The sequence below is a fragment of the Callithrix jacchus genome, chromosome 20 (assembly GCF_049354715.1).
Source record: "Callithrix jacchus isolate 240 chromosome 20, calJac240_pri, whole genome shotgun sequence".
Lineage (NCBI taxonomy): Eukaryota > Metazoa > Chordata > Mammalia > Primates > Cebidae > Callithrix > Callithrix jacchus.
In genome coordinates this window covers 4,826,693-4,854,567 of record NC_133521.1, presented here as the reverse complement: position 1 = coordinate 4,854,567, position 27,875 = coordinate 4,826,693, and the positions used below count along the sequence as shown (strand labels likewise).

At 38.0% G+C, this 27,875-nt stretch overlaps 2 protein-coding genes, 1 long non-coding RNA gene and 1 other non-coding gene across 15 annotated transcripts in view; 2 read left to right on the top strand and 2 right to left on the bottom strand.

The window, feature by feature from the left end:
• Nucleotides 1-27,875, top strand: part of ITFG1 (integrin alpha FG-GAP repeat containing 1) — a 310,341-nt gene that overhangs the window by 269,523 nt on the left and 12,943 nt on the right. The gene's annotated exons all lie outside the window — the stretch shown is intronic.
• On the top strand, nucleotides 12,696-12,859 carry LOC118149821 (U1 spliceosomal RNA). Its single transcript, XR_004737533.1, has one exon. It is a non-coding gene; the product is annotated as a U1 spliceosomal RNA (small nuclear RNA).
• On the bottom strand, nucleotides 12,762-16,619 carry LOC144580580 (uncharacterized). Its single transcript, XR_013530454.1, has 4 exons — nucleotides 16,483-16,619; nucleotides 15,379-15,461; nucleotides 13,554-13,645; nucleotides 12,762-12,863 (listed from the first exon to the last, which is right to left on the bottom strand). It is a non-coding gene; the product is annotated as an uncharacterized LOC144580580 (long non-coding RNA).
• Nucleotides 16,923-27,875, bottom strand: part of LOC118149769 (uncharacterized) — a 36,893-nt gene continuing 25,940 nt past the window's right edge. For 6 of the 11 annotated variants that reach the window (XM_078358192.1, XM_078358193.1, XM_078358196.1 and 3 more), the window contains 2 exons: nucleotides 21,513-21,636; nucleotides 17,593-19,305 (listed from right to left, as the gene is read on the bottom strand). The gene's annotated coding sequence lies outside the window, so the exon portion shown is untranslated. Of the gene's footprint in view, nucleotides 17,033-17,592; nucleotides 19,553-21,512; nucleotides 21,637-27,875 lie in introns of those variants that run through there. The other 5 variants (XM_078358191.1, XM_078358194.1, XM_078358176.1 and 2 more) reach the window with 2 other exon arrangements.

Sequence of the window (27,875 nt, the reverse complement as noted above, 5' to 3'; positions counted from 1 at the left end):
TTAAGTCAGTAGAAAGAAATGCTTAAGAGAAGGGGGGTTGTGCGATCCAAGGTTCTTGTTACGTAGATAAACCTCTAGGTAAAAGGCTTCCTAGAGACTAGAAGGTAAATAACTATTTTCAGACCTTAAAAAATGAGTGCTTTCCCCTGAATTTTTGTAGTGTAAAAAACAGACGGAACATAGAGGAATTCTCTCAGTTTCTATGGGTTGGTAGCTTGGATGACATGTGAAGTCTTTTTATAGCTGGAAGTATGGGAAATGGAAAGTAACGTGTTACCATTCTTGTTGCTACTGCCGTTGTGAACTTATTTAACACAAGCTAAGTGGCTGCAGAGCTCTTCTTTCCCTTTCTATGTGGAGTTGATTTTTGCCGTGATTGGTTTATGGTCTCCAGTTTCTTGGGTTCTCACGTTCTGTGAAAACCTTGTGTTTTTTTGTAGCCCCGAGAATCACCCTTCACACAGCCTATGCTTCTAACTGCAGCCCCCACAAGAGTTTGTAGGATTTCTGTGCTAGCAGGGAATGTGTTCTTATCTCACAGAGCCAGGCAGAAACTGTACACAGAAGGGCTCTGTTCTTTGGGATGAAAACAGGGCCTTTGGGGCTCTTAGTGTTCCTGTTCAGTTGTAGACATAACGCTTACTTTGTGGAGGGAAATGCTCTTCTAGTGCCCAGGTGCCCTTCCTCATATTCACTGAGGCCCGCAGGTCAGAACTGTTGTCTCACCTGTTGGCAGAATGCACTGCGATCTATTCCAACTACCCGAACTACCTAGCAATAAAATGAGACACATTAAAAAAAAAAAAAAAACTCTTAATCTCTTCTAGATCTGAGAAAAGCCTGGCTGCATAAATGGAGATTATCTACAGATGTAACATTTCCTCCACAAAAGACAGCTTTGCGTGGCCATTTCAAAATATGTTAAAGAACTATATTAATATTTTGGAGTTAAGTACTTTTCTTTCCTTCAGGGTCTGCCATCTGTCATGTGATGCTATACCAGAGTCAGGCTGGAATCTAGTACCTTTTTGCCAGAGAGAATGTTTTGTCAGCCTTAGACTCTCTAGTTTGTTGTTGTTTTGTTTTTTTGAGACAGTGTCTTGCTCTGTCACCTCAGCTGGCGTGCAGTGGCACAGTCTCAGCTCACTGCAACCTCTGCCTCCTGGGTGAAAGCGATTCTGCTGCCTCAGCTTCCCAAGTAACTGGAAGTATAGGTGTGCACCACCACGCCCGGCTAATTTTTGTATTTTTAGTAGAGAGACTTGGTTTTGCCATATTAGCCAGGCTGCTCTTGAACTCCTGACTTCAAGTAATCCACCTGCCTTGGCCTCCCAAAGTGCTGGGATTACAGCCATCAGCCATTGTGGCACCTGGCCAGGATCTCTATTTTAATGTTAATGCTGATCAGTTGTGCCTAAACTCCAAAACGGAGGGAGTACAGCAAAGCATTTGCAACCTCCCTTCCCATCTTGAATAGGAATTCAGTTTTCAGGTTTCTTGTGGCCCAGGGGAGCTCAGTTCAGTCGGTTAGGGGGCTTGGGATTTTATTTTTGGTTTTCAAGACTGATTATTCTAAAACCATTAAAATTTTATAATGTTTCCTCCCTCCCCAACACTTTACCACCACACCACCAGGGCTCAATATAATAGCAGAGCATTATAAGTGAAGAAACTGCAAGAGCAGACAATAAGGAAAATTAGAATATCAGGAGAAGAGAGAACAGGGCAAAAGAAATAGGTGAAGTAATTAGTAGCCAAGAATTTTCTAAAAGTAATGATACACACCAAAACCACAGGTTTGGGAAGCTCAGACCACACCATGCAGGATAAATACCCAAAAAAATCTACATTTATGCACATCATTGTCAAACTGCTGAAAAGCAAAGACAAAGAAAAATCTTAAGCCAGAGGAAAAAAATACTATAGCAGAACAAGTTTAGAATTACAGCCACCTTCTTGTCAGAAAGCATGCAAGTAAAAGGAAAATGCAGTGAAATAAAGTGTTGTAACACCAAAGGAAAAAACCACCAACCTAGAATTCCGTATCCAGCAAAATTATCTTTTTAAAGTGTGGGAGAAATACACTCATAAGTGGGAGTTGAACATTGAGAACACATGGACACAGAGAGGGGGACACCACACACCAGGGCCTATCGCAGGGTGGAGGGTCAGGAGAAGGAACTTAGAGGATGGGTCAGGGTCAATAGGTGCAGCAAACCACCATGGCACATGTATACCTATATAGTAAACCTGCACGTTCTGCACATGTATCCCATTTTGGATTTTTTTTTAGAAGAAATACAAACCCCCCCAAAAAAAAGAAAGTGAGGGAGAAATAAAGGCTATCAGACAAACAAAAACTGAGGGAATTAATCACCACTCAAGAAATATTAAAAGAAGTTATTCAAGGAGAAGGAATGTGTTAACTCAGAAACATATCTACAAAAGGAAGAGCATCAGAGAAGGAATACATGGATGTAAAATAAAGCCTTTTATTTTTCTTACTCTTTTTTTGTTTTTACTTTTCAATTTTTTTATTTTTAATTTTTATGGGTACATAGTAGATGTATATATTTATGGAGTACATGAGATATTTCAGTACAGGTATACAATGCCTAATAATTACATCAGGGTAAATGAGGTATCCATTACCTCAAGCACTTACCATTTGTTTATGTTACAAACATGTCAGTTATACTCTTTTAGTTACTAAAAGTATAGTAAGTTATTGTTGACTGTAGTCACTCTGTTGTGCTATCAGATACTAGACCTGATTCATTCTACCTATTATTTTGTGCCCATTAACCATCCCACCTCTCCCCCAACACCCCTCACAACTACCCTTCCAGCCGCTATCTATTCAGCTCTTTTTTCTTTTTTTTATATATATATTTTTTAATTTATGTATTTTACTTTAGGTGCATACTATATCTGGCATTTCTCCCCATGATATACCTCCCCACCCTCCCCTCCCTTCCCACCCCCGACTGCCTCTCCCGTACCCCCCCCAACTGCCTCCAGTGTGTGATGTTCCTCTCCCTGAGTCCATGTGTTCTCGTTGTTCAACACCCACTTATGAGTGAGAACATACGGTGTTTGGTTTTCTGTTCTTGTGTCAGTTTGCTGAGAATGATGGTTTCCAGATTCATCCAAGTCCCTACAAAGGACACGAACTCATCGTGTTTTATGGCTGTGTAGTGTTCCATGGTGTGTATGTACCACATATTCTTTGTCCAGTCTATCATTGATGGGCATTTGGATTGGTTCCAGGTCTTTGCTATTGTACACAGGGTTGCAAATGAACATACGTGTGCATGTGTCTTTATAGTAGAACAATTTATAGTTCTTTAGGTATATACCCAGTAATGGGATTGCTGGGTCAAATGGAATTTCTATTTCTAGATCCTTGTGGAATCACCACACTGTCTTCCACAATGGTTGAACTAATTTACACTCCCACCAACTGTGTAAGAGTGTTCCTATTTCTCCACATCCTCTCCAGCATCTGCTGTCTCCAGATTTTTTAATGATCGCCATACTAACTGGTGAGAAATGATATCTCAGTGTGGTTTTGATTTGCATTTCTCTAATGAACAGTGATGATGAGCATTTTTTCATGTTTGTTGGCCTCATATATATCTTCTTTTGAAAATTGTCTCCTTTACCCACTTTTGAATGGGGTTGTTTTTTTCTTGTATATCTGTTTTAGTTCTTTGTAGATTCTGGATATTAGCCCTTTGTCAGACAGGTAGATTGCAAAAATTTTTTCCCATTCTGTTGGTTGCCAATTCCCTCTAATGATGGTTGGTTTCTTTTGCTGTACAGAGCTCTAGAGTTTAATTAGATCCCATTTGTCTATCCTGGCTTTTATTGCCATTGCTTTTGGTGTTTTAGTCATGATGTCCTTGCCTATGCCTATGTCCTGGATGGTTTTGCCTACATTTTCTTCTAGTGTTTTTTTTTGTTTGTTTGTTTTTTTTTTTTGAGACGGAGTTTTGCTCTTGTTACCCAGGCTGGAGTGCAATGGCGCGATCTCGGCTCACTGCAACCTTTGCCTCCTGGGTTCAGGCAATTCTCCTGCCTCAGCCTCCTGAGTAGCTGGGATTACAGACACACACCACCATGCCCAGCTAATTTTTTGTATTTTTAGTAGAGACAGTGTTTCACCATGTTGACCAGGATGGTCTCGATCTCTTGACCTCGTGATCCACCCGCCTCAGCCTCTCAAAGTGCTGGGATTACAGGCTTGAGCCACCACGCACGGCCTCTTCTAGTGTTTTTATGGTGTTAGGTTTTATGTTTAAATCTTCGATCCATCTAGACTTAATTTTAGTGTTAGGTGACAGGTAGGGGTCCAGTTTCTGCTTTCTGCACATTGCTAGCCAGTTTTTCCAACACCATTTATTAAACATGGAGTCCTTTCCCCATTGCTTGTTTTTGCCAGGTTTGTCAAAGATCAGATGGTTTTAGATGTGTGGTGTTTCTTGTGGAGTCTCTGTTCTGTTCCATTGGTCTACGTCTCTGTTTTGGTACCAGTACCATGTTTTGATTACTGTAGCTTTGTAGTATAGTTTGAAGTCCGGCAGTGTGATGCCTCTGGCTTTTTTCTTTTTGCTTAGGATTGTTTTGGCTGTGCAGGGTCTTTTGTGATTCCATATGAAGTTTAAAGTGGTATTTTCCAGTTCTGTGAAGAAGGTCATTGGTAGCTTGATAGGGATAGCTTTGAATCTATAGATTACTTTGGGCAGTATGGCCATTTTCATGATATTGATTCTTCCTAACCATGAACATGGAATGTTTCTCCATCTGTTTGTGTCCTCTCTTATTTTGTTGAGCAGTGGTTTGTAGTTCTCCTTGAAGAAGTCCTTGACATCCTTTGTTAGTTGTATTCCTAGGTATTTTATTCTCTTTGTAGTAATTGTGAATGGGAGTTCATTCTTGATTTGGCTGTTTCTCTGTTATTGGTATATAGGAATGCTTATGATTTCCGCACATTGATTTTGTATCCAGAGATTTTGCTGAAGTTGCTTATCAGTTTGAGAAGATTTTGGGCTGAGAAGATGGGGTCTTCTAGATACACAGTCATGTCATCTGCAAATAGAGACACTTTGACTTCCTCCTTTCCTAATTGAATATCCTTTATTTCTTTTTCTTGCCTGATTGCTCTGGCTAGAACGTCCAATACTATGTTGAATAAGAGTGATGAGAGAGGGTGTCTAGTGCCTAATTTCAAAGGGAATTCTTCCAGCTTTTGCCCATTCAGTATGATATTGGCTGTAGGTTTGTCATATATAGCTTTTATCATTTTATGATACGTTCCGTCAATACCTAGTTTATTGAGACTTTTTAGCATGAAGGGCTGTTGAATTTTATCAAAGACCTCTGCATCTATTGAGATAATCATCTGGTTTTTGTCTTTGGTTCCATTTATGTGATGGATTACATTTATGGATTTGCGTATGTTGAACCAGCCTTGCATCCTCAGAATGAAGCCTACTTGGTCATGATGGAGAAGCTTGTTGATGTGCCGTTGCAATCTGTTTGCCAGTATTTTTTTAAAGATTTTCGCGTCGATGTTCATCATGGATATTGGCCTGAAGTTTTCTTTTTTAGTTGAGTTTCTGTCTGGTTTTGGTATCAGAATGATGTTGGTCTCATAAAATGAGTTAGGGAGGATTCCCTCCTTTTGTATTGTTTGATACGGTTTCAGAAGGAATGGAACCAGCTCCTCTTTGCACGTCTGGTAGAATTCGGCTGTGAACCCATCTGGACCTGGACTTTGGTTGGTAGGCTTCTAATTGTTACCTCTACTGCAGCCCTTGTTATTTGTCTATTCAGGGTTTCAACTTCCTCCTGGTTTAGTCTTGGTAGAGTACAAGTGTCTAGGAATTTATCCATTTCTTCCTGGTTTACTGGTTTATGTGGGTAGAGCTGTTTGTAGTTATCTCTGTTGGTAGTGTATTTCTGTTGGATCAGTGGCTATATCCCCTTTATCATTTTTTATTGCATCTCTGTGATTCTTTTCCCTTTTCTTTTTTATTAATCTGGCTAGCAGTCTGTCTATTTTGTTGATCTTTTCAAAAAAACAGCTCCTGGATTTATTGATTTTTGGAAGGGTTTTTTATGTCTCTATCTCCTTCAGTTCAGCTCTGATCTTAGTTATTTCTTGTCTTCTGCTAGCTTTTGAGTTTTTTTTTTTTATCTTGCTCGTCTAGCTCTTTCAATTTTGATGATAGGGTGTCAATTTTAGATCTTATCTTCTCTGGTGGGCATTGATTGCTATAAATTTCCCTTTCGACACTGCTTTAAAGGTGTCCCAGAGATTCTGGTAAGTTGTGTCTTCATTCTGGTTGGTTTCAAAGAACATCGTTATTTCTGCCTTTATTTCACTGTTTATCCAGTCGACACTCAGAAGCAAGTTGTTCAGTTTCCAAGTGGTTGTGTGGGTTTGAGTGTGTTTCTTGATCCTGAGTTCTAGTCTGATTGCACTGTGGTCTGATAGACTGTTTGTTATGATTTCTGTTCTTTTGCATTTGCTGAGGAGTGATTCGCTTCCAATGATGTGGTCAATTTTAGAGTAAGTGCAACGTGGTGCTGGGAAAAATGTATATTCTGTGGATTTGCAGTGGAGCATTCTGCATATGTCTATTAGGTCCGCTAGGTCCAGCTCTGCATTCAAGTCCTGGATATCCTTGTTAATTTTCTGGCTCGCTGATCTAATATTGACATTGGAGTGTTGAAGTCTCCCACTGTTATTGTGTGGGAGTCTAAAGCTCGTTTTAGGTCATTAAGAATTTGCTTTATATATCTGGGTGCTCCTGTATTGGGGGCGTATATATTTAGGATAGTTAGCTCTTCCTGTTGGATTGATCCTTTTACCATTATATAGTGTCCTTCTTTGTCTCTTTTGATCTTTATTGGTTTGAAGTCCATTTTATCAGAGACTAGGATTGTAACCTCAGCTTTTTTTTGTTCTCCACTTGCTTGGTAAATCTTCTTCCATCCCTTTATTTTGAGTCTATGTGTGTCTTTGTATGTGAGATGTGTTTCCTAAATACAGCACACTCATGGTTTCTGACTTTTTATCCAGTTTGCCAGTCTTTGTCTTTTGATTGGGGCATTTAGGCCATTTACATTCAATGTTAATATTGTTATGTGTGAATTTGATCCTGCCATTCATTTTGTTACTGGTTGGTTTTCTTTCCCATTAGTTGACTCATTTTCTTCATTGCATTTTTGGTCTTTGCCAACTGGTTTAGTTTTGCAGTGTCTGGTACTTGTTCCTTTCCATGCTTAGTGTTTCTTTCAGGAGCTCTTGTAGGGCAGGTCTAGTAATGACAGAATCTCTCAATAATTGCTTGTCTGTAAAGGATTTTATTTCTCCTTCACTTACAAAAGCTTAATATGGCTGGATATGAGATTCTGGATTGAAAGTTCTTTTCTTTAAGGATGTTGAATATTGGCCCCCACTCTCTTGGGGCTTGTAGGGTTTCTGCCGAAAGATCTGCTGTGAGTCTGATTGGCTTCCATCTGTGGGTGACCTGACGTTTCTCTCTGGCTGCTGTTAGCATTTTTTCCTTAATTACAATCCTGGTGAATCTGACAATTATGTGCCTTGGGGTTGCTCTTCTTGAGGAGTATCTTTGTGGGGTTCTCTGTATTTCTTGAATTTGAAATTTGGACTGACTTGCTAGGCTTGGGACATTCTCCTGGATAATATCCTGGAGCGTGTTTTCCAGCTTGGATTCATTCTCCCCAACATATTCAGGTACACCAATCAAGTGTAGATTAGGTCTTTTAACATAATCCCATATTTCTTGGAGGCTTTGTTCATTTCTTTTCACTCTTTTTTTTCTCTTGTCTTGCCTTCTCTTTTTATTTCATTGAGTTGATCTTCAACCTCTGATATCCTTTCTTCTGCTTGATCAATTCGGCTATTAAAACTTGTGTTCGTTGGCTGGGCGCGGTGGCTCACGCCTGTAATCCCAGCACTTTGGGAGGCCGAGGCGGGTGGATCACGAGGTCAACAGATCGAGACCATCCTGGTCAACATGGTGAAACCCCGTCTCTACTAAAAATACAAAAAATTAGCTGGGCATGGTGGCGCGTGCCTGTAATCCCAGCTACTCAGGAGGCTGAGGCAGGAGAATTGCCTGAACCCGGGAGGCGGAGGTTGTGGTGAGCCGAGATCGCGCCATCACACTCCAGCCTGGGTAACAAGAGTGAAACTCCGTCTCAAAAAAATAATTAAAAAAAAAAAAAAAAAAAACTTGTGTTTGCTTCACATAGTTCTCGTGCTGTGTTTTTCAGCTCCATCAAGTTGTTTATGTTCTTCTCTAAGCTTGTTATTCCAGTTAGCATTTCATCTAACCTTTTTTCAAGGTTTTTGGTTTCTTTGCAGAGTTAGAACATGTTCCTTTAGCTCAGAAAAGTTTGTTATTATCCACTTTCTGAAGCCTGTTTTTGTCCATTCATCGCACTCCTCAGTCAAGTTGTGATCCTGTGTTGTTGAGGAGCTGTGATCCCTTGAAGGAGAAGAGGTGTTCTGGTCTTTGATGGTTTCATCTTTTTTTGTGCTGCTTTTTTCCCATCTTTGTGCATTTACCTGGCTGTGTTGCCAGGGAGCTGCTTGATGAGGGTGCTACTGGGTTTCTAGGGACTCCTTCAGGTTACTAGGGAAGCTTCCTGTGTCTTTTTTGTTTATACTGGGAGATGAGGCCCGCCTCTTCCGCTGACCTATAGGCACTGCTGGGTTGTCAAGAGCACCGTCCGGTTATGTAGGCTTCCTGTGTTTTTTGTTAAAACATGTAGCCCAGTCCCACCCCTCTAGTGGCGGGTTGTACCCTTCCCTCACTGGGCTGGATCATTCAGTGTTCATTTCAGACTGTGGCACTGGCTGCACAACCCACTAGAATCAGAGCATCAGCCCTCTGGGGTTTGTGGGGGAGCGTAGGGACCCACCCAGCCACACCCAGCCATCTCCCCTTTTCATCTTCCTCTCCCTGGTCATGGAGTAGGGGCCCGCCCAGCTGCTCCTGCTTACAGCTCCCTCTCTCTGCAGGCGGAGGGAGGGGGCAATAGCTGAATCAGTAGCTGAATTCAACTCTGCGCTTGTAATTCCAGGTGCTTGACGGGCAAAGATCCCCTGTTCTGTGTATTGCTGAGGCTTTGGGGGAAGCGCTGTATCTGTACTGGAGTACCAGAGGGGAGCCTCTGACTCACCGGTCAGATGCACTTTCTGGGAGAAGCAGCACCCCTCCCCGCCTTGGTCTGTCCTGAGTAGGCTTTGCTAACCATCGGACCAGACCCTTTGAAATGCACCTGGTACCTCAGTTAGAGCTAGGAGAGCTCTGGATTTCTGTGTCTCTCTCGCTGGGTGTTGTGCACTGGAATTGTGTCTAATCGGCCATCTTGGATCTTCTTTTCTATTTTTCTTATTCTTAATTGATCTAAAAAATAATTTTGTTTAAAGTAATAATAGTAGCAGTGTACTAGGTGGTTGTAGCATATGGCTAAATGACGTGAAAGACAGGAATGCCATAAGAGATGGGAAGGGAAAATTGGGAGTACTTTGTTATTTACTCAAACTGGTCTTTTCCTGGAAATGACACTCAAGAGTCTCCTTTCTATCAGTTTTGTGTGATGACTCTTCCAATGAAACAGTAATGGGCTATAAAACTTTAATAACCTATGTCATCAAAATTGAGTGATTTTTGTTACACCCCCCAACATACAAACACAACCACACATTTATAAAGAACTAAAGAAGAGATGAGATTAAATAAGGGTAATCGGTAGTAAAAATAAAATGGAAAGAAACTTATAAGGACAAATCTATAAAATAAGTATGAACAAGTGAAAAAAAGATGAAAGCAAGAGAAGAAATAGAAATTAAGAGAGTCATAGAAAATGGACAAGTAAAAAGTTCAAGAGCATCGGAAACATTTGTAAAGTGTGTGTTAGTTGTGGGGGTGTGGGGGATGGTGCACATATACAGTAAACTCCACAGTGGGTTACTTTATGAAGACTTTTTTATCATTTAAAAAGTATTTATTGAGAGGATGGAGGGACAAGGGGAGGGAGAACATTAAAACAAATATCTAATGTATGCGGGGCTTGAAACATAGATGATGGGTTGATAGGTGTAGCAACCACCATGGCACATGTATACCTATGTAACAAACCTGTATGTACATGTATTCCAGAGCTTGAAATTTAAAATATATATATATTTAATATATATAAATATATAAATTTATATATATTTATGTTTATATATATTATATATAAATTTATATATAATATATATAAATTTATATATAATATATATTTTATATATTATTATAGTTATATAATTATATATATTTATAATTTATACTATAATTGTAATTATATAAATATATATATTTTTATATATATTATATATAATCCCGAATATAAACTATAATCCCAGGCACATTGAGGAGAAATGTGAAATATATTCATTGTCCTAAAGAGTCTATAATTTATCTGCAGAGAGAAATAAGGAAAAAAACTAAAGAACAATATGTGCCACTAATGAATTATTTATCAGAAGAGGGTTTAAAAGATGACTGACTTTTCACTACTATTCACTAGCCCTTTCTTCTACAAACTTAGGCATCCGAATAGAGTCTTATGAAAGAACTGGGATTCCATATTCTGCAAGACTTCCTAGAAATCTGATACCTTTGACCTTGTTTACTGGATAACCATGCATGATACTTTGCCAAGTGCTGTTAACATGAAAATATACTTAAATGAGGTTACCATCATCAACAACTTATATATTAGAAGCTAGACATATACACTTCAAAACACCCTCATAAATAGTCATTACAAAGCAATAAGTGCAATAGAGTTCAAAGAAAGACCATTATTGACTGAATAGATCAGGTAACACTTCGTGAAGGAAGTCTTCGTTTGAAGGATTGGTATGCATGGACCAGAAAAAGTGAATAAGAAGAAATGCAGACGTAGCATTAGCAAAGTCAATATAATGGGAAATGTAACAGACATGCACAAAAAAATTTAACAATCAAAAAAGAAAATCTTGTTCTGTTTCTTAACTCTATAGTAGACACAAAAGCTACAATATCTTTAAATGTGTTATCTTTATTTCTGAACTTCATTGAGGAAAAACTCACATTCTAGATAGAGGTTCCAATTGGTTTCACTCAGTTGCTTGGTATTTCTAAATAACTTTGTAAATAGCCTGGAATTTCATTTTTTAATTGTTCTTTACACAAAACTTTATTTATGTATTTATTTATTTATTTATTGACAGAGTCTCACTCTGTCACCCAGGCTGGAGTGTAGTAGCGCAATCTCAGCTCTCTGCAGGCTCCGCCTCTTGAGTTCTGCCTCCTGAGTAGCTGGGATTACAGACGCCCATCACCAAGCCCAACTAATTTTTATATTTTTAGTAGAGACAGGGTTTCACCATGTTGGCCAGGATGGTGTCGATCTCCTGACCTTGTGATCCATCCGCCTTGGCCTCCCAAAGTGCTGGGATTAAAGGCATAAGCCACTGCACCTGGCCCATTTATTATTTTTAATTACAATTTAGTGAACAGTTTACTAACCATTATAGTAATACATTTGACTTAATTATGCATATTCACCAAAAGTGGTAATTGAGAAAATTTAATCCTCCTTTATTTCAAGATTTTACTCTATTTGTATTTATTTATTTGAGACAAAATCTCACTCTGTCACCCAGGCTAAGTGCAGTGGCGTGATTATAACTCACTGTAGCCTCAATCTCTTGGGCTCCAAGAGATCCCCCCAACAGTCTCCCTAGTAGCTGGGACTATAGCTGTAAAGCAACACACAGACTTATTTTTTATTTTTTCTAGAGGTTTGCTGGGACTACAGGTATGCACCAACACACTGCCTTATTTTTAATTTTTTGTAGAGGTGAGGTTTCATCACATTGCCCAGGCTGGTCTTGAACTCTTGGGCTCAGAATATAGCTTTGGCCTCCCAAAGTGCTATATTTTACACTTTAAAGATGTCAAAAAAAAAATCTAAAATAGGCCTTTTGAATGTGGGTTTTGTTGAAAAATAAGAAAATTTTTTAATAAAATAGGCCTAGTTGCCCATTTTTGAAAATATACTTAAATGTAAAGGATAGATAAGAAAAAATGAAAGAATGAATGATGAGTGAAAAATCTTTCAACTTCTCTGCAGGCCCAGAGCTGAAAAAAATTTTTAATAAAATTAAAATAAAATTTTTAAAAATATTTTTAGATCCTATGGTTTCCCATCCAACATGTAAAGAGGTTGGAAATTGTACTCTCATCCTCACCAAAAAAAAGAGAACAGACTGAAAATCAACAACTCCTCTTAGATCCGTCAAAGAATGAAGACACGGGACAGACCACTGCCCCCAAAATTGGAACAGGCAAACACAGAGAATCACAGATTACTGAGAGTAGATGCCACAGCTGGTAGGAACATTTCAAGGATGATTGACTAATTGCTAGAGACTAAGATTCAGGCTAGTTTAAAACGTTAAAAACTCCTGGAGGCCCATCCTTAGAGTATCACACACTTTCTGAGTTTTACCTCTAAGAACCCTATCAAGTTCTCAGGGTCAAGAGCTGAGGGAAAAATGCCCTTGTGTTTCTGTGTGTGTAGAGGGAAGAGAGTAAACTTTTTTAAAAAACAAACACATACTTACCTGGCAGGGGAGATACCATGATCACGAAGGTGGTTTTCCCAGGGCGAGGCTTACCCATTGCACCCCGGATGTGCTGACCCCTGCGATTTCCCCAAATGGTGGAGACTCAACTGCATAATTTGTGGTAGTGAGGGAATGTGTTTGCGCTCTCCCCTGGTCTCTAAATAAAAACAAATTTAAAAAAAAAGTAAAAAAACAAACAGTCTTCCAGAGCTACTGCTCACCTTAACAAAGGCCTGTCTTCAAGGGAAACTGTTTCACCAACATCTAACCAAGCTAGGTTTTGCCAGAGTCAATCATGAAAGAAGTGAAATACCCAACTCCAGCCCCCTCTAGCCTATTTCACCTAAGGTGGCTGGAAGGGGGTTAGGGGCAAAAGACTTAACAGTTACAGGACCACAGAACACTTACTCTCCCTTGCCACCTTGCCACCACATTAATCAGTCTACTATATAATAATAGGGATTATAGTTGAGCAAAGCTCAGGCCCTATTTCAAAAGGAATCTCTAGGGAAACCCAAATACTAGAGGAAACACAAATAAGCATTAGCAGATGTTTTCACATCTGACATCTACAGCTGCAGCTACCAGTAGATGCAGCCTGACTCATAGCTAGATAAACAAAAAACCTCACACTAAATGCCTACTTTCCTTGTTCCTTTTATACATTACATCATGTACAGCTTTCAACAACAAGTTACAGGACACACTAAAAGGCAAAACAAACAAAACCCACACACTCTTAATGGATAAAGCAAGTAGAAGAACCAGACTCAGTTATGGCAAAGACTGTCAAATTATAGAGACAGGGAATTTAAAATAACTGTGGGCTAAGTGTGGTGGGTCACACCTGTAATCCAGCACTTTGCGAGGCCAAGGAAGGTGGATTGCTTGAGTCCAGGGGTTCAAGACTGGGCTGGGCAACATGAGGCATCCCCATCTCTACAGAAATACAAAAATTAGCCAGGCATGATGGTACTTGCCTGTAGTCTCAGCTGCACAGGAGTCTGAGGTGGACCTTAAGTCCAGGACGACAAGGCTGTAGTGAGTCAAGATTGCACCAGTGCACTCCAGCCTGGGCAACAGACCAAGACCCTGTCTTAAATAAATAAATAAAGGTCAGGTTTGGTGGCTCGTGCCTGTAATCCCAGCATTTTGGGAAGGCAGGGTGGACAGATCACCGGAGGTCAGAAGTTTGAGACCATCCTGGCCAACATGATAAAACCCTGTTTCTACTAAAAACAAAAAAATTAGCTGGATATAGTGGCATATGCCTATAATCCCAGCTACTTGGGAGGCTGAGGCAGGAGAATTGCTTGAATCCAGGAGTTGGAGGTTGCAGTGAGCTAAGATAGTGCCAAGGCACTCCAGCCCGGGTGACAGAGTGAGATTCCAACTCTAAATTAATTAATTGTTTAATTAAATAAGTGATTCATATGCTAAGAGCGCTAATGGAAAAAATACTAGAAATCAAAAAAAATCTTTTGGCTTCCCTGAACCAAATTGGAAGAAGAAGAATTGTCTTGGGACACACATAAAATAATGATAGCTAATGAACTAAAAAAATTTTTTTTACTTAAAAAAAACTCATGATGTTTTAATAAAGTTTATGAATTTGTGTTGGGCCACATTCAAAGCCACCCTACCCTCGGCCACCTGTGGCCTGTGGGCATTCGGTTGGACAAGTGGCTTGCTGTAATAAGAATGAAGAATGCCCTTGATGAGCTTAGACATAGCAAAGGAAAGAATTAGTGATGTTGAAGATATGCGGATTGAAATGCCCCAAACTGAAAAAGCAAGAGAAAAAAAGAAAAATACAGTTTTACCTTAATGAACATTCAGGCATGAAATGCTACACTAATGGACCCCAATAATTCATGCCTCCTCAGTATTCATTTAGCCTCAACCCACAATGAGTTTGGCCAAGAAGACATCAGCGAACATGACCCAAGTAGAATCCTGACAGCCCTTACACTGTAGGACTTGCCCTCTAGGAGTGTGGCCCTGAAATGGCATGTGAAAAAAAAGCCAGGCTAGTCTCCATCAGGATGAAAGACCATAAAGAGGCAGGCCAGTGCAGTCATCCCACCAAACCCAACACCAGGTAACCAACCAGCTTTGTGCAGCCACATGAATAACCTAGTCAAAACAGCAGAAACTGCCCAGTCAACACTGAATCGTGAGAAATAAAATGATTCTAGTTGTAAGCCAGTAAATTTTAGGTTCATTTGTTATACAATAATTGCAAGAAAGAAGGTAGTATTCTGCTTAGCCTCATGAGCCAAATATGAATGAATTTACAAAGATGGAAGTGTTGACACTGATAAAAACATATGTTTGGGCAGTTCAGGCATGAATGGATAGGAAAGAGATAGAAATGTAGAGAAGCAGAAGGTGAAACTGAAGACTTTAAAAGTGTATGCATACTGACACAACTTTAATCATGTCCTCTAGGAAGAAGGTACACATGAAAGAACTGACTGCTAAAGAAAATAATTAGAAAGTATTTTTGTGTTTTATGCCTATTGATAGCTAGTAAGTGCCTCCATACCTCTCCAAGTTGAGTAACATGTATTTAATAATACCTAGCTAATCTAATGAACTTTTCTCTTAAAATCATGTTTCAGCAAAAATAACCTATCTTGCAATTTGGGACTAAAAACATCTCTTCTCACCTTTGGTTTTAAAGTAGTTAAGCATCTTTGATCCATGTCCCAGAACTAAGCAGTTTTGCTCCCTTGTCTCTTCTTTTTTCCTACTGAAAAAAAGGCCCTTTATAAGTGAAATGACCACTGGTTTCCCTCTCAGAGAGGTAAGATCTCCAACCTGGAAAATTAAGTGCACTAAGTTGTAAGTCAAGCTTTCCCATTTAGCTCGTTTATACAACATTGTTCACTTTGGAGCCCAAGGATGTTGTTGTTGTTGTTATTATTATTATTATCATTAATCCAGAGGATGACAGCTGAAACATAATTGCACATAACTTCAGAAAAGTTTACCACCCTAATACAACTCAAAAGGAACATTTACCATTAAATTGAACTCTACAAGCAATAACACCTAATGCAGTTTGTTTTTATGGGAGCTGTGTGGATTTCTTTTATTGTTTCCCTTTGCATTATTTTTCACATGCATTTGCAATGGCTTTTTACTATTCCTTCATTAGAGGCTTTTGTGAATTAAAGATAGAAAAGCAGTTAACAAAAACTACTCAGTTCTTCAAAAAATTAAACACAAAGTTAGGATATGACTCATAAATTCCACTCCTAGGTATATTCCCAAGAGAACAGAAAACATGTTGACATAAAAACTTGTATGCGAATGTTCATAGCAGCATTATTCATAGTAGCCCAAAAAGTGGAAACAGACCAAATGTCCACCAACTGATGATACAATGGAATATATTCAGTCACAGAAACATGAAATGTGCAACAATGTGATGAACCATGCAAAACTATTCTAAGTGAATATAGCTAGACACAAAAGGCCACATATTGTCCAACTCCGTTGATATGAAAGGTCCAGAATAGGCAACTTCATAGAGGTAGAAAGGACAGTAGTGATTACCAGGGACTGGAGGGAGGAAGAAATGGAAAGTAACTGCTCTTGGATGTGGGGTTTGTTTTTGTGGTGATGAAAATATTCTGGAATTGGTGTCAGTTGCACAACTTTGTCAATGTACTAAAAACCACTGAATTGTACACTTTAAACTCTGAGTTTTGTGATATGTGAATTATATACCAATTTAACACAAAAGAAGAGACATAAAAACTACTCACATTCTAAATTTATAACTGGGAAGTAGGTTGACAGAACTTGAACCAGGGTTCCAAGCATCTTCATTTATTCCAAAAAAGAAATTAGAAGAACTCTCATTAAAAACTGCTTATGGGGCCGATGTGGTGGTTTACGTCTGTAATCCCAGTACTTTAGGAGGCCAAGGCAGGTGGATCACTGAGGTTGGGAGTTTGAGACCAGCTTGGCCAACATGGCAAAACTCTGTCTCTGCTAAAAATATAAAAATTAGGCAAGTGTGGTGGCACACACTTGTAATCCCAGCTTGGGAGGCTGAGGCAGGAGCATCACTTGAAGGAGGCAGAGGTTGCAGTTAGCTGAGATAGCACCACTGTACTGCTTTGTAGTTACAAAGCACTTTTATAATACATTGGAAGTTAAGTACTAGTATGTGGTAATTGCCTCACCGAATCTGTGCAGTAGATGATATTGTTTGGTGTTGTTACTCTGATTCTACATATGAGGAAACATTCCATTACAGTTTCATTTTGGTATCCTTAAGCATCTCCAGGTCAAGGTTTGTCTCTCTTTCATCTGTGTAAAAGGCATACAGTGTATATTCACTAAATGTTTAGATGAATGAATACACAAACTAAGGCTCAGGGGGGTCAAGGGTTTACTAGAGATCAAAGCAGTGTTAACTACATACCTTTGGCCTTCAAATCCCATGTGTTTTTCATAATACCATATTTACAAGTCTCCTGTGTTCCCTGCACATTTGTTCAAGCCCCATTACCTAAGCTGATATCATGTTATTATTCAAAGCCCAAATGGATGTCTTCCACAGTAATCATTGACATGGCATATTATAAGACCTCAAGGAAAGCTAAAGTTACACAACTGCACAAATTTGTTATTTACTCCTAAACCTTCAGTTTAGTACAGCAGACATCTACTAAGTGCCTACTGTGTGCCAGCCACTATACTGTATTCCCCAGGAATAGAGCATAAAAATGAGTAATTACCTAGACTGGAAGCACCTAAGCAGCTCTTTTAATGAAACTCCTTTCTGTCTACCACATGTTTCATCACTTCATCCTGTCAGCTATCTATAAACTGAGTTCAGATGTAATTCAAAATACGCCAAAGGAGTAACAGTCAGACAGTGGATTCCTTTATTCACAATCATAACTCAACTTTCAGGAAAAGAGGACAACCATTGTTTTAAGAAGTTTTCCATAAACAGTGATGATCCTAACTTCCAAAATCTAAGAACTCAGGATTTGAGCATGGAGCCTCACAAATTCCCCATATACTGTTCACTGAAGATAATTTAAGATCTTTCTTTCTGGAGCCACATTCTACAGCACCTGTACCACCACATATTTTTAAAAAGTATTAACCATTTCTCTCATGGTTTATGGCTTTCGGTGAAGACAGCTTATTTCTTGTCCTTACACTGAGCATTAATTAGGACTGTTTAAAAACCAGGAGCATTTATATAGTGACACTAAAGTAACATAGGTCTTGCATTTGTAATTTTATCACAAAATCCACTCACACTGAAAACTAGATTTTCCCAAAGTCCAAGTAAAATGGTGTGCCTTAGCTCTATAGGCCAGGAGAAGATTTTACCATCAGGCAGAGACCAGCTGCTTTGTTCTTTTTTTCCGTGTGGGTAACCATCCATTTAATTAAAATCAACAAATTTTAAAACAAAAATAAGAGGATAAGCTGTATGATTTAACAAGTATCTTAAATGTCAAGTGACTATAGCCGAAAACATCTCCAAATTTTAAAATTAAATGTTAGTATTTTTATTCCTCTCAGTTATATCTTTTGGCTTTTTTTATATTCAAAATCTATTTTGTCCTTTTTTGTTTTTATTTCTGAATTCTAGGGTCAAATTATAATCTGGTATTGCACAATTAAGTTTATCCTGTTAACAATAATAGCCTCTTAGCAATTACTGTACTCTATATATAGAAATTAGTTATCTAAATAGTTAAATACTTCAGCAGTTAATTTAAATGTTAAAAATCATCACTGCTGTAATACATTTCATCACTTCCTTTCTTTGTCCAATATTCTAGCTTAGTTGATAATCTGTATTTAAAAGGTGGTCCCTGGGATATTACTGGAAATTATTCTAGTACAGCTATTATCTTCTGTTATCCAGAATGTTCAGGGCATTGGGTGCTCAGATCAAAACAAATATTTAAATAAGAAGTCATTAAAATCACCTTATATTTTTTAATTAATGTCTATAGAATTACCATGTGTATATGCAACATCTAACATATACTTTTCTAAAAGTTTACATGTCAGTTGTTTGATACATGGAACATCTTTTTTGTACATATTTAAACATATCAAGGAAATAATTGCATTATCAGAGTGACCATAAACACCAATGTAATTGCTAGACATTTTCCTGGCTAGACCATCTGATTTGATAGACATTTATAATGAGCCTCATCATATTAAATAAAACAAATTATTACCCCAAGTTGGCATTTGGAAACAAGGGACTATGATAATTGTATAGCTGGGAAGATTTTAATAGATACATCAGACTGGTGATGTGGCTCACACCTATAATCCCAGCTACTCAGAAGGCTGAGGCAGGAGGATCACTTGTGCCCCAGAGCTTGAAACCAGCTTGGGCAAGATAGTGAGACCCCTTCCCTTAAAAATTTTTAAAAATAAAAATAGCCAGATAAGATGTCATGTGCCTATATTCCCAGCTACTCTGGAGGATGAGGCAAGAGGATCATTTGAGCCCCGGAGTTCAAGGCTGCAATAAGCTATGATCATACCACTGTACACTGTACTCCAGCCTGGGTGACAGAGTAAGATCCCCATCTCTGTTTAAAAAAAAAAAAGTTGTATGAGAAACCCTATTAGCAATGCAATTAAAGTAGACTAGCAGCAAAGGAAAGCAAGTGATAGTGTATTTATTAATTATTAATTTTATCACTTATCAAAAAAGGCTTCAACCAATACTGATTACTCTGATAATTTCTGTATGAGAAAACAAACATATCAATACTTGGAACATAGTCTTTTTCCATCCCATCCTGCTACAAGGAAGAAGAATCACATATCAGTCACCTAATGGGGAAAGAGCACATTGATTAGGGAATATCTGTCACTTTTAGTTGAAAGACTCAAGACAGCTATGCCAGTATAACAAAATATGATTATCTTAGGCAGCTAGAAAATTAGAAACAGACCATTAAAATGTACATGGCCAATTAGTAAGAGGAAGTGTCACTGGTCAAATCATTTGTAGGTTAGAGTCCCTATGTAATGAAATATATTTAATATTAAAGCTATCTGTGAATATATTTTTCTTTCAAAGTCTTCACTTAACTTCTATCATTCCTATTATCATCCAGCTTGCCATTCTCAAAATTACGTATCTTCCTCACAAAAAAAAAACTGTTGTCTTCTGTCTGATACTCTTACTCATATTTTCTTATTCAAAAATATATTACAGTCACACCAGGTGGAACAAAACCATGGTAATTTTCACTCTGCCAAGTGTAACCCTTTTAACTATCTAGAATGAGCCAGAGAACTTGAGCTTAGTAGAGTAGGTCACAGGCTAGTCCATAGCCACAGTGTCTTTTTCATAATTTTACCTGCAGGGATATAACTAGATTAAACTCTTCCTCAGCAAAGTAGCATCCTTCATTAAAGATCAACAACCAGGCTCATTCCCCAGAGAACTGCATAAACAACCCAAGCTTTAGGTCAGTCGGAACCTCCCAAAGCCCAAGGTGTGCTCAGTGAGCTCAGACGCCACACCGGTGAAGCACAGCCTGGACTTGTAAACATCAGCCAGGCACGATGGCACACACCTATACTCCCAGCTACTTAGGAGGCTGAGACAGAAGAATCCCTTGAGTTTGAGGCTTCAGTGCTCTACAGTCACATCTGTAACTAACCAGTGCACTCCTACCTGAGCCACACAGCAAGACCACGTCCCAAAAAAACTGCTACAAACATGCCATGGTAGCTGGAACCTTTGACTGGGTATACAATGTTACTGATTCCCAGAACATTGGACCCCACAAATAGGATAGAGAGGCAAGGAGTAACGCAGCAACTGGCATTGGAGAGGTTGCTCCATGTCATTAGAAGTTCTTTTCTATATAAGACAAATACCACACCTTTTCTTCTGAAGACAGTGTCTTGGATGATGATGATAAAGGCTAAAGGGCATGTGATTTGGAATTAGGCTGCTAAAATTAAATCCCAGCTCTATATAATGAAATGTATTAATATTAAAGCTATCTGTAAATATATTTTTACTTCAAGGTCATAGCTTCACTTTTCTTAAATTTTTTGTAATTAAAATTTAAATAATTTAATTAATTAAATCATTAAATGTTTTATATGATTAATTAAAATTAAAATTTAAGTTTTTTATTTTCTTAAATTTCCTTATGATAGAGGTAATAATAGTATCTAGCCTCATACAATTATTGTTAGGAATAGTTGAAATAATACACAAGAATGACTTGCCACAGTTTTTGGCACATTATAAGCATTCAAAACCTGTCAAATCTTTTATTATTTCTTAGAGAAAATATTCTGATTTTTATACGTTATGCTCTTTGGTGTTCTTTGTCTCCATTTTAATTAATGTCAATATAGTATTGTTTCAGATGCCATGATTATCAAACATGATAGCAGATTGTTTCAGATATTGTTAATCATCAATTTAAGATTAACAAATACTTCTTGGAACAATTTTCTCTTCAAGTTACATAAAACATTGATTATTTGAATGTGTCCTTCTATCTTATTTTCATTGAGATATCATTTTTCCTCAATTCAGGGCAGTGCAAGAAGAGTTGCAGGTATTACCATTAGATGACAATTCCTTGCAGTTTAAAACCTTTCACTGAGGCTGGGTGCAGTGGCTCACGCCTGTAATCCCAGCACTTTGGGAGACTGAGGCAGGTGGATTACCTGAAGTTTGGCGTTTGAGACCAGCTTGGCCAACATGGTAAACCCCGTCTCTACTCAAAATACGAAATTAGCCAGTCATAGTGGTGCATACCTGTAATCCCAGCTACTCAGGAGGCTGAGGCAGGAGAATCATTTGAACCTGGGAGGTGGAGGCTGCAGTGAGCTGAGATCGTGCCACTGCATTCCAGCCTGGGTGAGACAAAGCAAGATTCCATCTGGAAAAAAAAAAAAACCTTTCAGAGAAACAGATTTCAGTGTTCTGTTGACTCAGAAACACATATACACATACTCATGTTCACATACCAAGAAAGGTAAGTTTTCAGTGACTTTTTTCTTCAGCTAGTGAGTTTTTCCCTTGTACTCCTCCTACCTGTTATATCAGCATATATATATTATTTAAGTTCTATTTTTGACAAATAGATGTCAGAGCTAGAGTTATGATACACTTCCTATCTAGTATTTGTAGATACAAAGTTGGCTATAATATCTTTCCTAAAAATAGAATGCATGGGAATTATTACAATTTAATTTATCTCCTATACTGTCTTGTTAATTCAGGATCTTAAATTACAACATAACCTGCTTTAGAATGACATTAATCAGTCAAAGTTGCATGTTACTATAGTATTCTCATGGAGAATAAGAACAAAGCAACCTTGAAAACTGTTATTTTTTTTAATTATATAGATAACATGTACTTGAACTATATTGGTAAATCAGACTATAATGCAAGCCTAGACAAAAGCACACAGCCATTTGAATCTGGTGGTTGGAGTGTCTGATATCACAAATGCCTTTTATGTATTTATTATAGAATATTCACAACTTATCACTGATACTTTACCTTTGGGTAGACAATTGTGATGTGCTAACATTTATGTAGTATAAATCAATAATAGTATTTTTTGTTGTCTAATGCCATATTTCAACTGGAATATGTTATAAGTGTCACGTCTGACACAGTTGGAGGGTTAAAATTTCTTTCAATTCTTCATTAATTTAACAAAAATATATTGAGTGGCTAATACATGCCAGGATATAGAATATAGAAGTGAATAAAACAGACCCAAATATCAGCCCTCAGAGATTGCACTCTAGTGGGGGAAGACAGACAATAGGCATAATAAGTCAGTCATGTAATACTGTCTGCTGTGAGGCAGTGATGAGTACTGTAGGGTGGGAGGAAAAGGGAAAACAGAGTAAAAGGGATTGAGATTGCTGGGCAAGAGGGTCATCAATTGTATGTAGGATTATCAGAGCAAGCCTCTCTGACAACATGTCATTTGAACAAGGGTTTGAAGGAGGTAAGGGAGTGAGACATGTAGTTATCTTTGGAAGAATATTCCAGGCAAAGAAGAAAGCCAGTGCAAAGGCCCTATGATATAAGCACTCCTGGAATTTCCAGGGAACAGTGAAGAGGCCAGTAAGTTGCAGTAGAATGAAAGAGGGAGGTTACAGAATAGAAAATGAAGCCACAGTTAAATGGGAGTTGTAGAGTGTACACTCAGTAGGATATAGGACAAGACTGTATTCTGAGTGAAGCTGCAGACTGTAAGAGGAACACCCATTAAAGCAAGGAAACCAACTAGAAGCTATTAAAATACTTCAGTTCAGGAACATACCTATTTGGGGTACATAATAAGAATAATAAAAAAGTTGGTGGCGGTTTGGGACCAAGGTGGTAGCAGTGGAAATAGAAATGAGTGTCTAGAGTGTGTATATATTCTAAATTGTGGATATATATTCAAATTGAATATAGGTTACAAGAAAAAGAGAGGCTTGTAACTATAACTATAGGGTTACTGGCATGACCAAGTGGAAAGAAGGATTGGCCGTAATTGAGATGGAGCAGGGAAGGGAGGGATAATAAAATCAGGGATTATGGGGGTTTTTTGTTGTTTTGTTTTGTTTTGTTTTGTTTGAGATGGAGTCTCACTCTGTTGGCCAGGCTAGAGTGCAATGGCCCGATCGTGGCTCACTGCAGCCTCTGCCTCCCAGATTCAAGCAATTCTTCTGCCACAGCCTCCTGAGTAGCAGGGACTACAGGCACGTGCCTGGCTAATTTTTTTGTATTTTTTAGTAAAGACAGAGTTTCGCCCTGTTGGCCAGGCTGGTCTTGAACTACTGACCTCAGGTGATCCACCCACCTCAGCCTCCCAAAGTGCTGGGATTACAGGTGTGAGCCCTGGGGATTATGCTTTGACTATATTAAGTTGGTCATGTGTATTAGACATGAAAATATTGATGTTTAGCACTTACTTTGATATGAGAGCCTAGAGTTCAGAGATTGGCATTCTATGCTGGAATTATACATTTGGGAGTGGTGAAGACTAACCTAAATCAAGTTAATTGTATATAACTCTTAGGTTCTTTTGGCAATAACTGTAGCTGTCAAAGAATGTAGTTATCAAGCATTGGCAACTAATTTCCTTACTACCAGTAAACATAAAAGAAAATCCCTAACCAAATTCTGTGCAAATGAAGAAATTAATGAAATAAACATTCATTAGCAAGCAGATACAAAACTATTCATTTGTTATATATGCTCTCTGAATATTGAGGTACTCCAGCCACTACTTTGCATGAATAGTTCACTTATGGAATATAAGACATATATCCGCAAAACTAAAAAATATTTTGAGATAACTAAAAACAAGCAAAACCACAACATACCAAAATATATTGGATGAAGCAAAAGCAGTACTGAGATGGACTTTTATGGCTGTAAATGCAGTGTTTAAAAAAAGAAAAAACTATTCAAACTAAACACTAAGCCAGCAGGAGGATGAAAATAATAAAGATTTCAGCAGAGATAAATGAAATAGAGAAAAATAGAGAATCACAGGAATCAAAAGTTGGTTCTTTGAAAAGATCCACAAAATTGACACTCTATTAGCTAGACTGAGTTTAAAAAAAAGAGAAAAGGCAAATAATTAAAATCAGAAATGAACAATGGGACTTTGCTACTGACCTTATAGAAATTTAAAGGATTATAAGATAATAGTAAGAACAACTGCATATCAACAAATTAGACAGTCTAGGCCAGGCACAGTGGCTCACACCTGTAATCCCAACACTTTGGGAGGCCAAGGCATGAAGATTGCTTGAGGTCAGAAGTTTGAGATCAGCCTAGGCAACACAGTGAGTCCTTGTCTCTACAAAAAAATGTTTAAATTAGCCAAGTGTGGTGGCATGCACCTGTAGTCCTAGCTACTCAGGAGGCTTAAGCCCAGGAGTTCAAGGCTGCAGTGAGCCATGATTGTCCCACTACACTCCAGCGTGTGTGGTAGAGCAAGACCCTGTCTCAAAAAAAAAAAAAAAAAAATGCCAGGCGCAGTGGCTCATGCCTATAATCCCAGCGCTTTGGGAGGCTGAGGCAGGTGGATCATCTGAGGTCAGGAGTTCGACACCAGCCTCGCCAACATGACAAAACCCCATCTCTACTAAAAATACAAAAATTAGCTGGGCGTGGTAGTACATGCCTATAATCACAGCTACTTGGGAGGCTGAGGAGGAGAATCACTGGAACCCAGGAGGTGGAGGTTGCAGTGAGCCCAGATCGCACCATCACACTCCAGCCTAGGCAACAGAGCAAGACTCCGTCTCAAAAAAAAAAAATGTGTTTCCAAGAAACACACACAATACAAAACTGACCTAAGAGGAAATAGACAATGTCAACAGACCTGTATGTAACAGATACAGAGATTCAATCAGTAATCGAAAACCTGAAAAAGAAAACTCAAGGACCAGTTGGCTGCACTGGTGAAATTCTACCAACAATTTAAAGAATAATTACATCACTGTTACTCAAACTTTTACAAAAACTAAAAGAGCGAATACTCCCAACACATTCTGTGATGCCAGCATTACTCTCATACCAAACTCAGACAAGATACCACAAGAAAGCTACAGACACATATCTCGTATGAATATTAATACAAAAATCTTCAACAAAGTATTACTAAGCAAAATCCAATAGCACAATAAAAGCTTTTATACATTATGACCAAATAGGATTTGTCCCAGGATTACAAGGATTGTTCAGCATAAGACAGTCAATCAGTATAACACATGGCATTAATAGAACTAAGGGAAAAATAATACATGACCATTTCAATAGATACTAAAAACAATTTGACAAAACTCAACATCCTTTTATAATAAAAACATTCAGCAAACTGGGAATAGAAGGGAACTTCCTTAACATCATCAAGGGCATTTATAAGAGAAATCACAGCTGATATCATCCTATATGGTGAAAAACTGAAAGCATTTCTTCTAGGATCAGGAACAAGATGAGGATGCCCATTTTCACTCCTGCTATTCTGCTTTTTACTAGAATTCCTACACATAGCAATTTGGCCAGAAAAAAATAAAAAATAAAAAATTTCTAAATCTGAAAGGAAGAGGCAAAACGATTTCTATTTGCAGATGACATGATTTTCTGTATATAGAAAATCTCATATAACTCACAGAAAAAAATACTACTGCAGCTATTAAACAAATTCAGCAAAGTTATAAGGAACAAGATCAACACCCAAAAATCAGTTGTTTCCATATACTAGAAATGAACAGTCTAAAAAGAAGTTTTTAAAAAAGAAAAAAAAAAGTTCAATTTACAACAACATGTAGAAGAATGAAACACCTAGGAATATATTTAACCATGAAATTGAAAGATTTATCCACTGAAAACTAGAAAACATTGCTGAGAGAAATTAAAGAAAATCTAATAAATGGAAAGACATCCCATATTCATGGACTGGAAAACTTTAAGATAGCAATATTCCCCAAAACAATCTACAGATGTGTGTTTGTTTGCAGAAGTGGTCTGTATGCAGAAATAAGAAGCCAATCTTCAAATTGATACAGAACTGTAAGGGGCCTCAATAAAAGCCAAAAAAGAAATACTGAAACATAAAAGCAAAGCTGAGATAACTTATACTTTCCAAATTCAAAACTTAATACAAAGTTACAGTAATCAACAAGCATAGTGCTAGCATAAAGACAAACATATAAACCAATGGAAGAAAATTGAGAGACCATAAATAAATTCAAACATCTATGGCAAATTAATTTTTGACAAGAGTACCAAGACCATTTAATGGAGAATGAAGAGTACCTTTAATAGATCATACTAGAACATCCGTGTAATGACATACAAAAAAAAAAAATTAGTGGGACTCCATATAAAATAATTAACTGAACATGGATCAATGACTTCAATATAAGCAGTAAGATTACAGAATTCTTAGAAGCAAACATAGGAGTAGATCTGCTTTTCCTCAGATTTGGCAGTGGATTCTTAGATTTGACACCAAAAGCACTAGTAACGAAATGTAAAAATAGATTAGCTTCTTCAAAAATGTAAAGCTTTTGCCCTTTAAAAAACATTTTTAGCCAGGTGCAGTGGCTCATGCCTATAATCCCAGCACTTTGGGAGGCCACAGCATAAGGATTGCTTGAGTCCACGAGTTTGAGACCAGCATGGGCAATATAGTGAGACCTCATCTCTACAGGAAAAAAAAATTTTTATTAGCCAGAGGCAGTGGCATAGGCCTGTGCTCTCAGCTACTCAGGAAGCTAAGCTGGGATCACTAAGCCCAGGAGATCGAGGCTCCAGTGAGCCGTGATTGTGCCACTGCAGTCCAGCCTGGGTTACAGAACAAGATCCTATCTCAAAATTTAAAAAAAAAAAAAAATTTTCTTCAACAAACTGAAAAAGGAGGAAATATTTGCAAATCTTATCTCTGATAAGGTTCTAGTATCCAGACTATAAAAAGAATGTTTACAATTCAACAACAGTACGAACAGCCCAATTATAAAATGGGCAGTGGACTAGACATTTATGCAAAGAAAATATGCAAGTGACCAATAAGCACAGAAGATGATGTCCTACATAACTGGTCATGAAGAAAATGCAAATCAAAAACAGACTGAGTTACCACTTCAAAACCACTAAGATGGTTTGAATTAAAAAGACAGAAAATGACATGTCAGCAAGGCTTTGAAAAATAGGAACCCTCATACATTGCTGGTGGGAATGTAAAATGGTCCACCTTCTGTGAAAAACAATATGGCAGTTCCTCAAAAAATTAAACCTAGAATTACCATATGATCCAGGATTTCTACTTCTTAATATATACTCAAAGAATTGAAAGCAGGGTCTCAAAGAGGTATGTATACATCCATGTTCATAGCAGCACTACTAATAATAGCCAAAAGGTGGAAACATCTGAAATGTCCATCAATAGTTGGATGGATAAACAAATCAAGGTATATACATACAACAGAATATTATTTTTCCATAACAGGGAATGAAGTATTGATACTTACTACAACTTATATGACCCTTGAAAACATTATGCTAAGTAAAAGAAGCCAGACACAATTGCTCACATGTATGGTAACTGTTATATGAGCTATCTAGAGTAGACAAATCCATAGACAGTGAAAG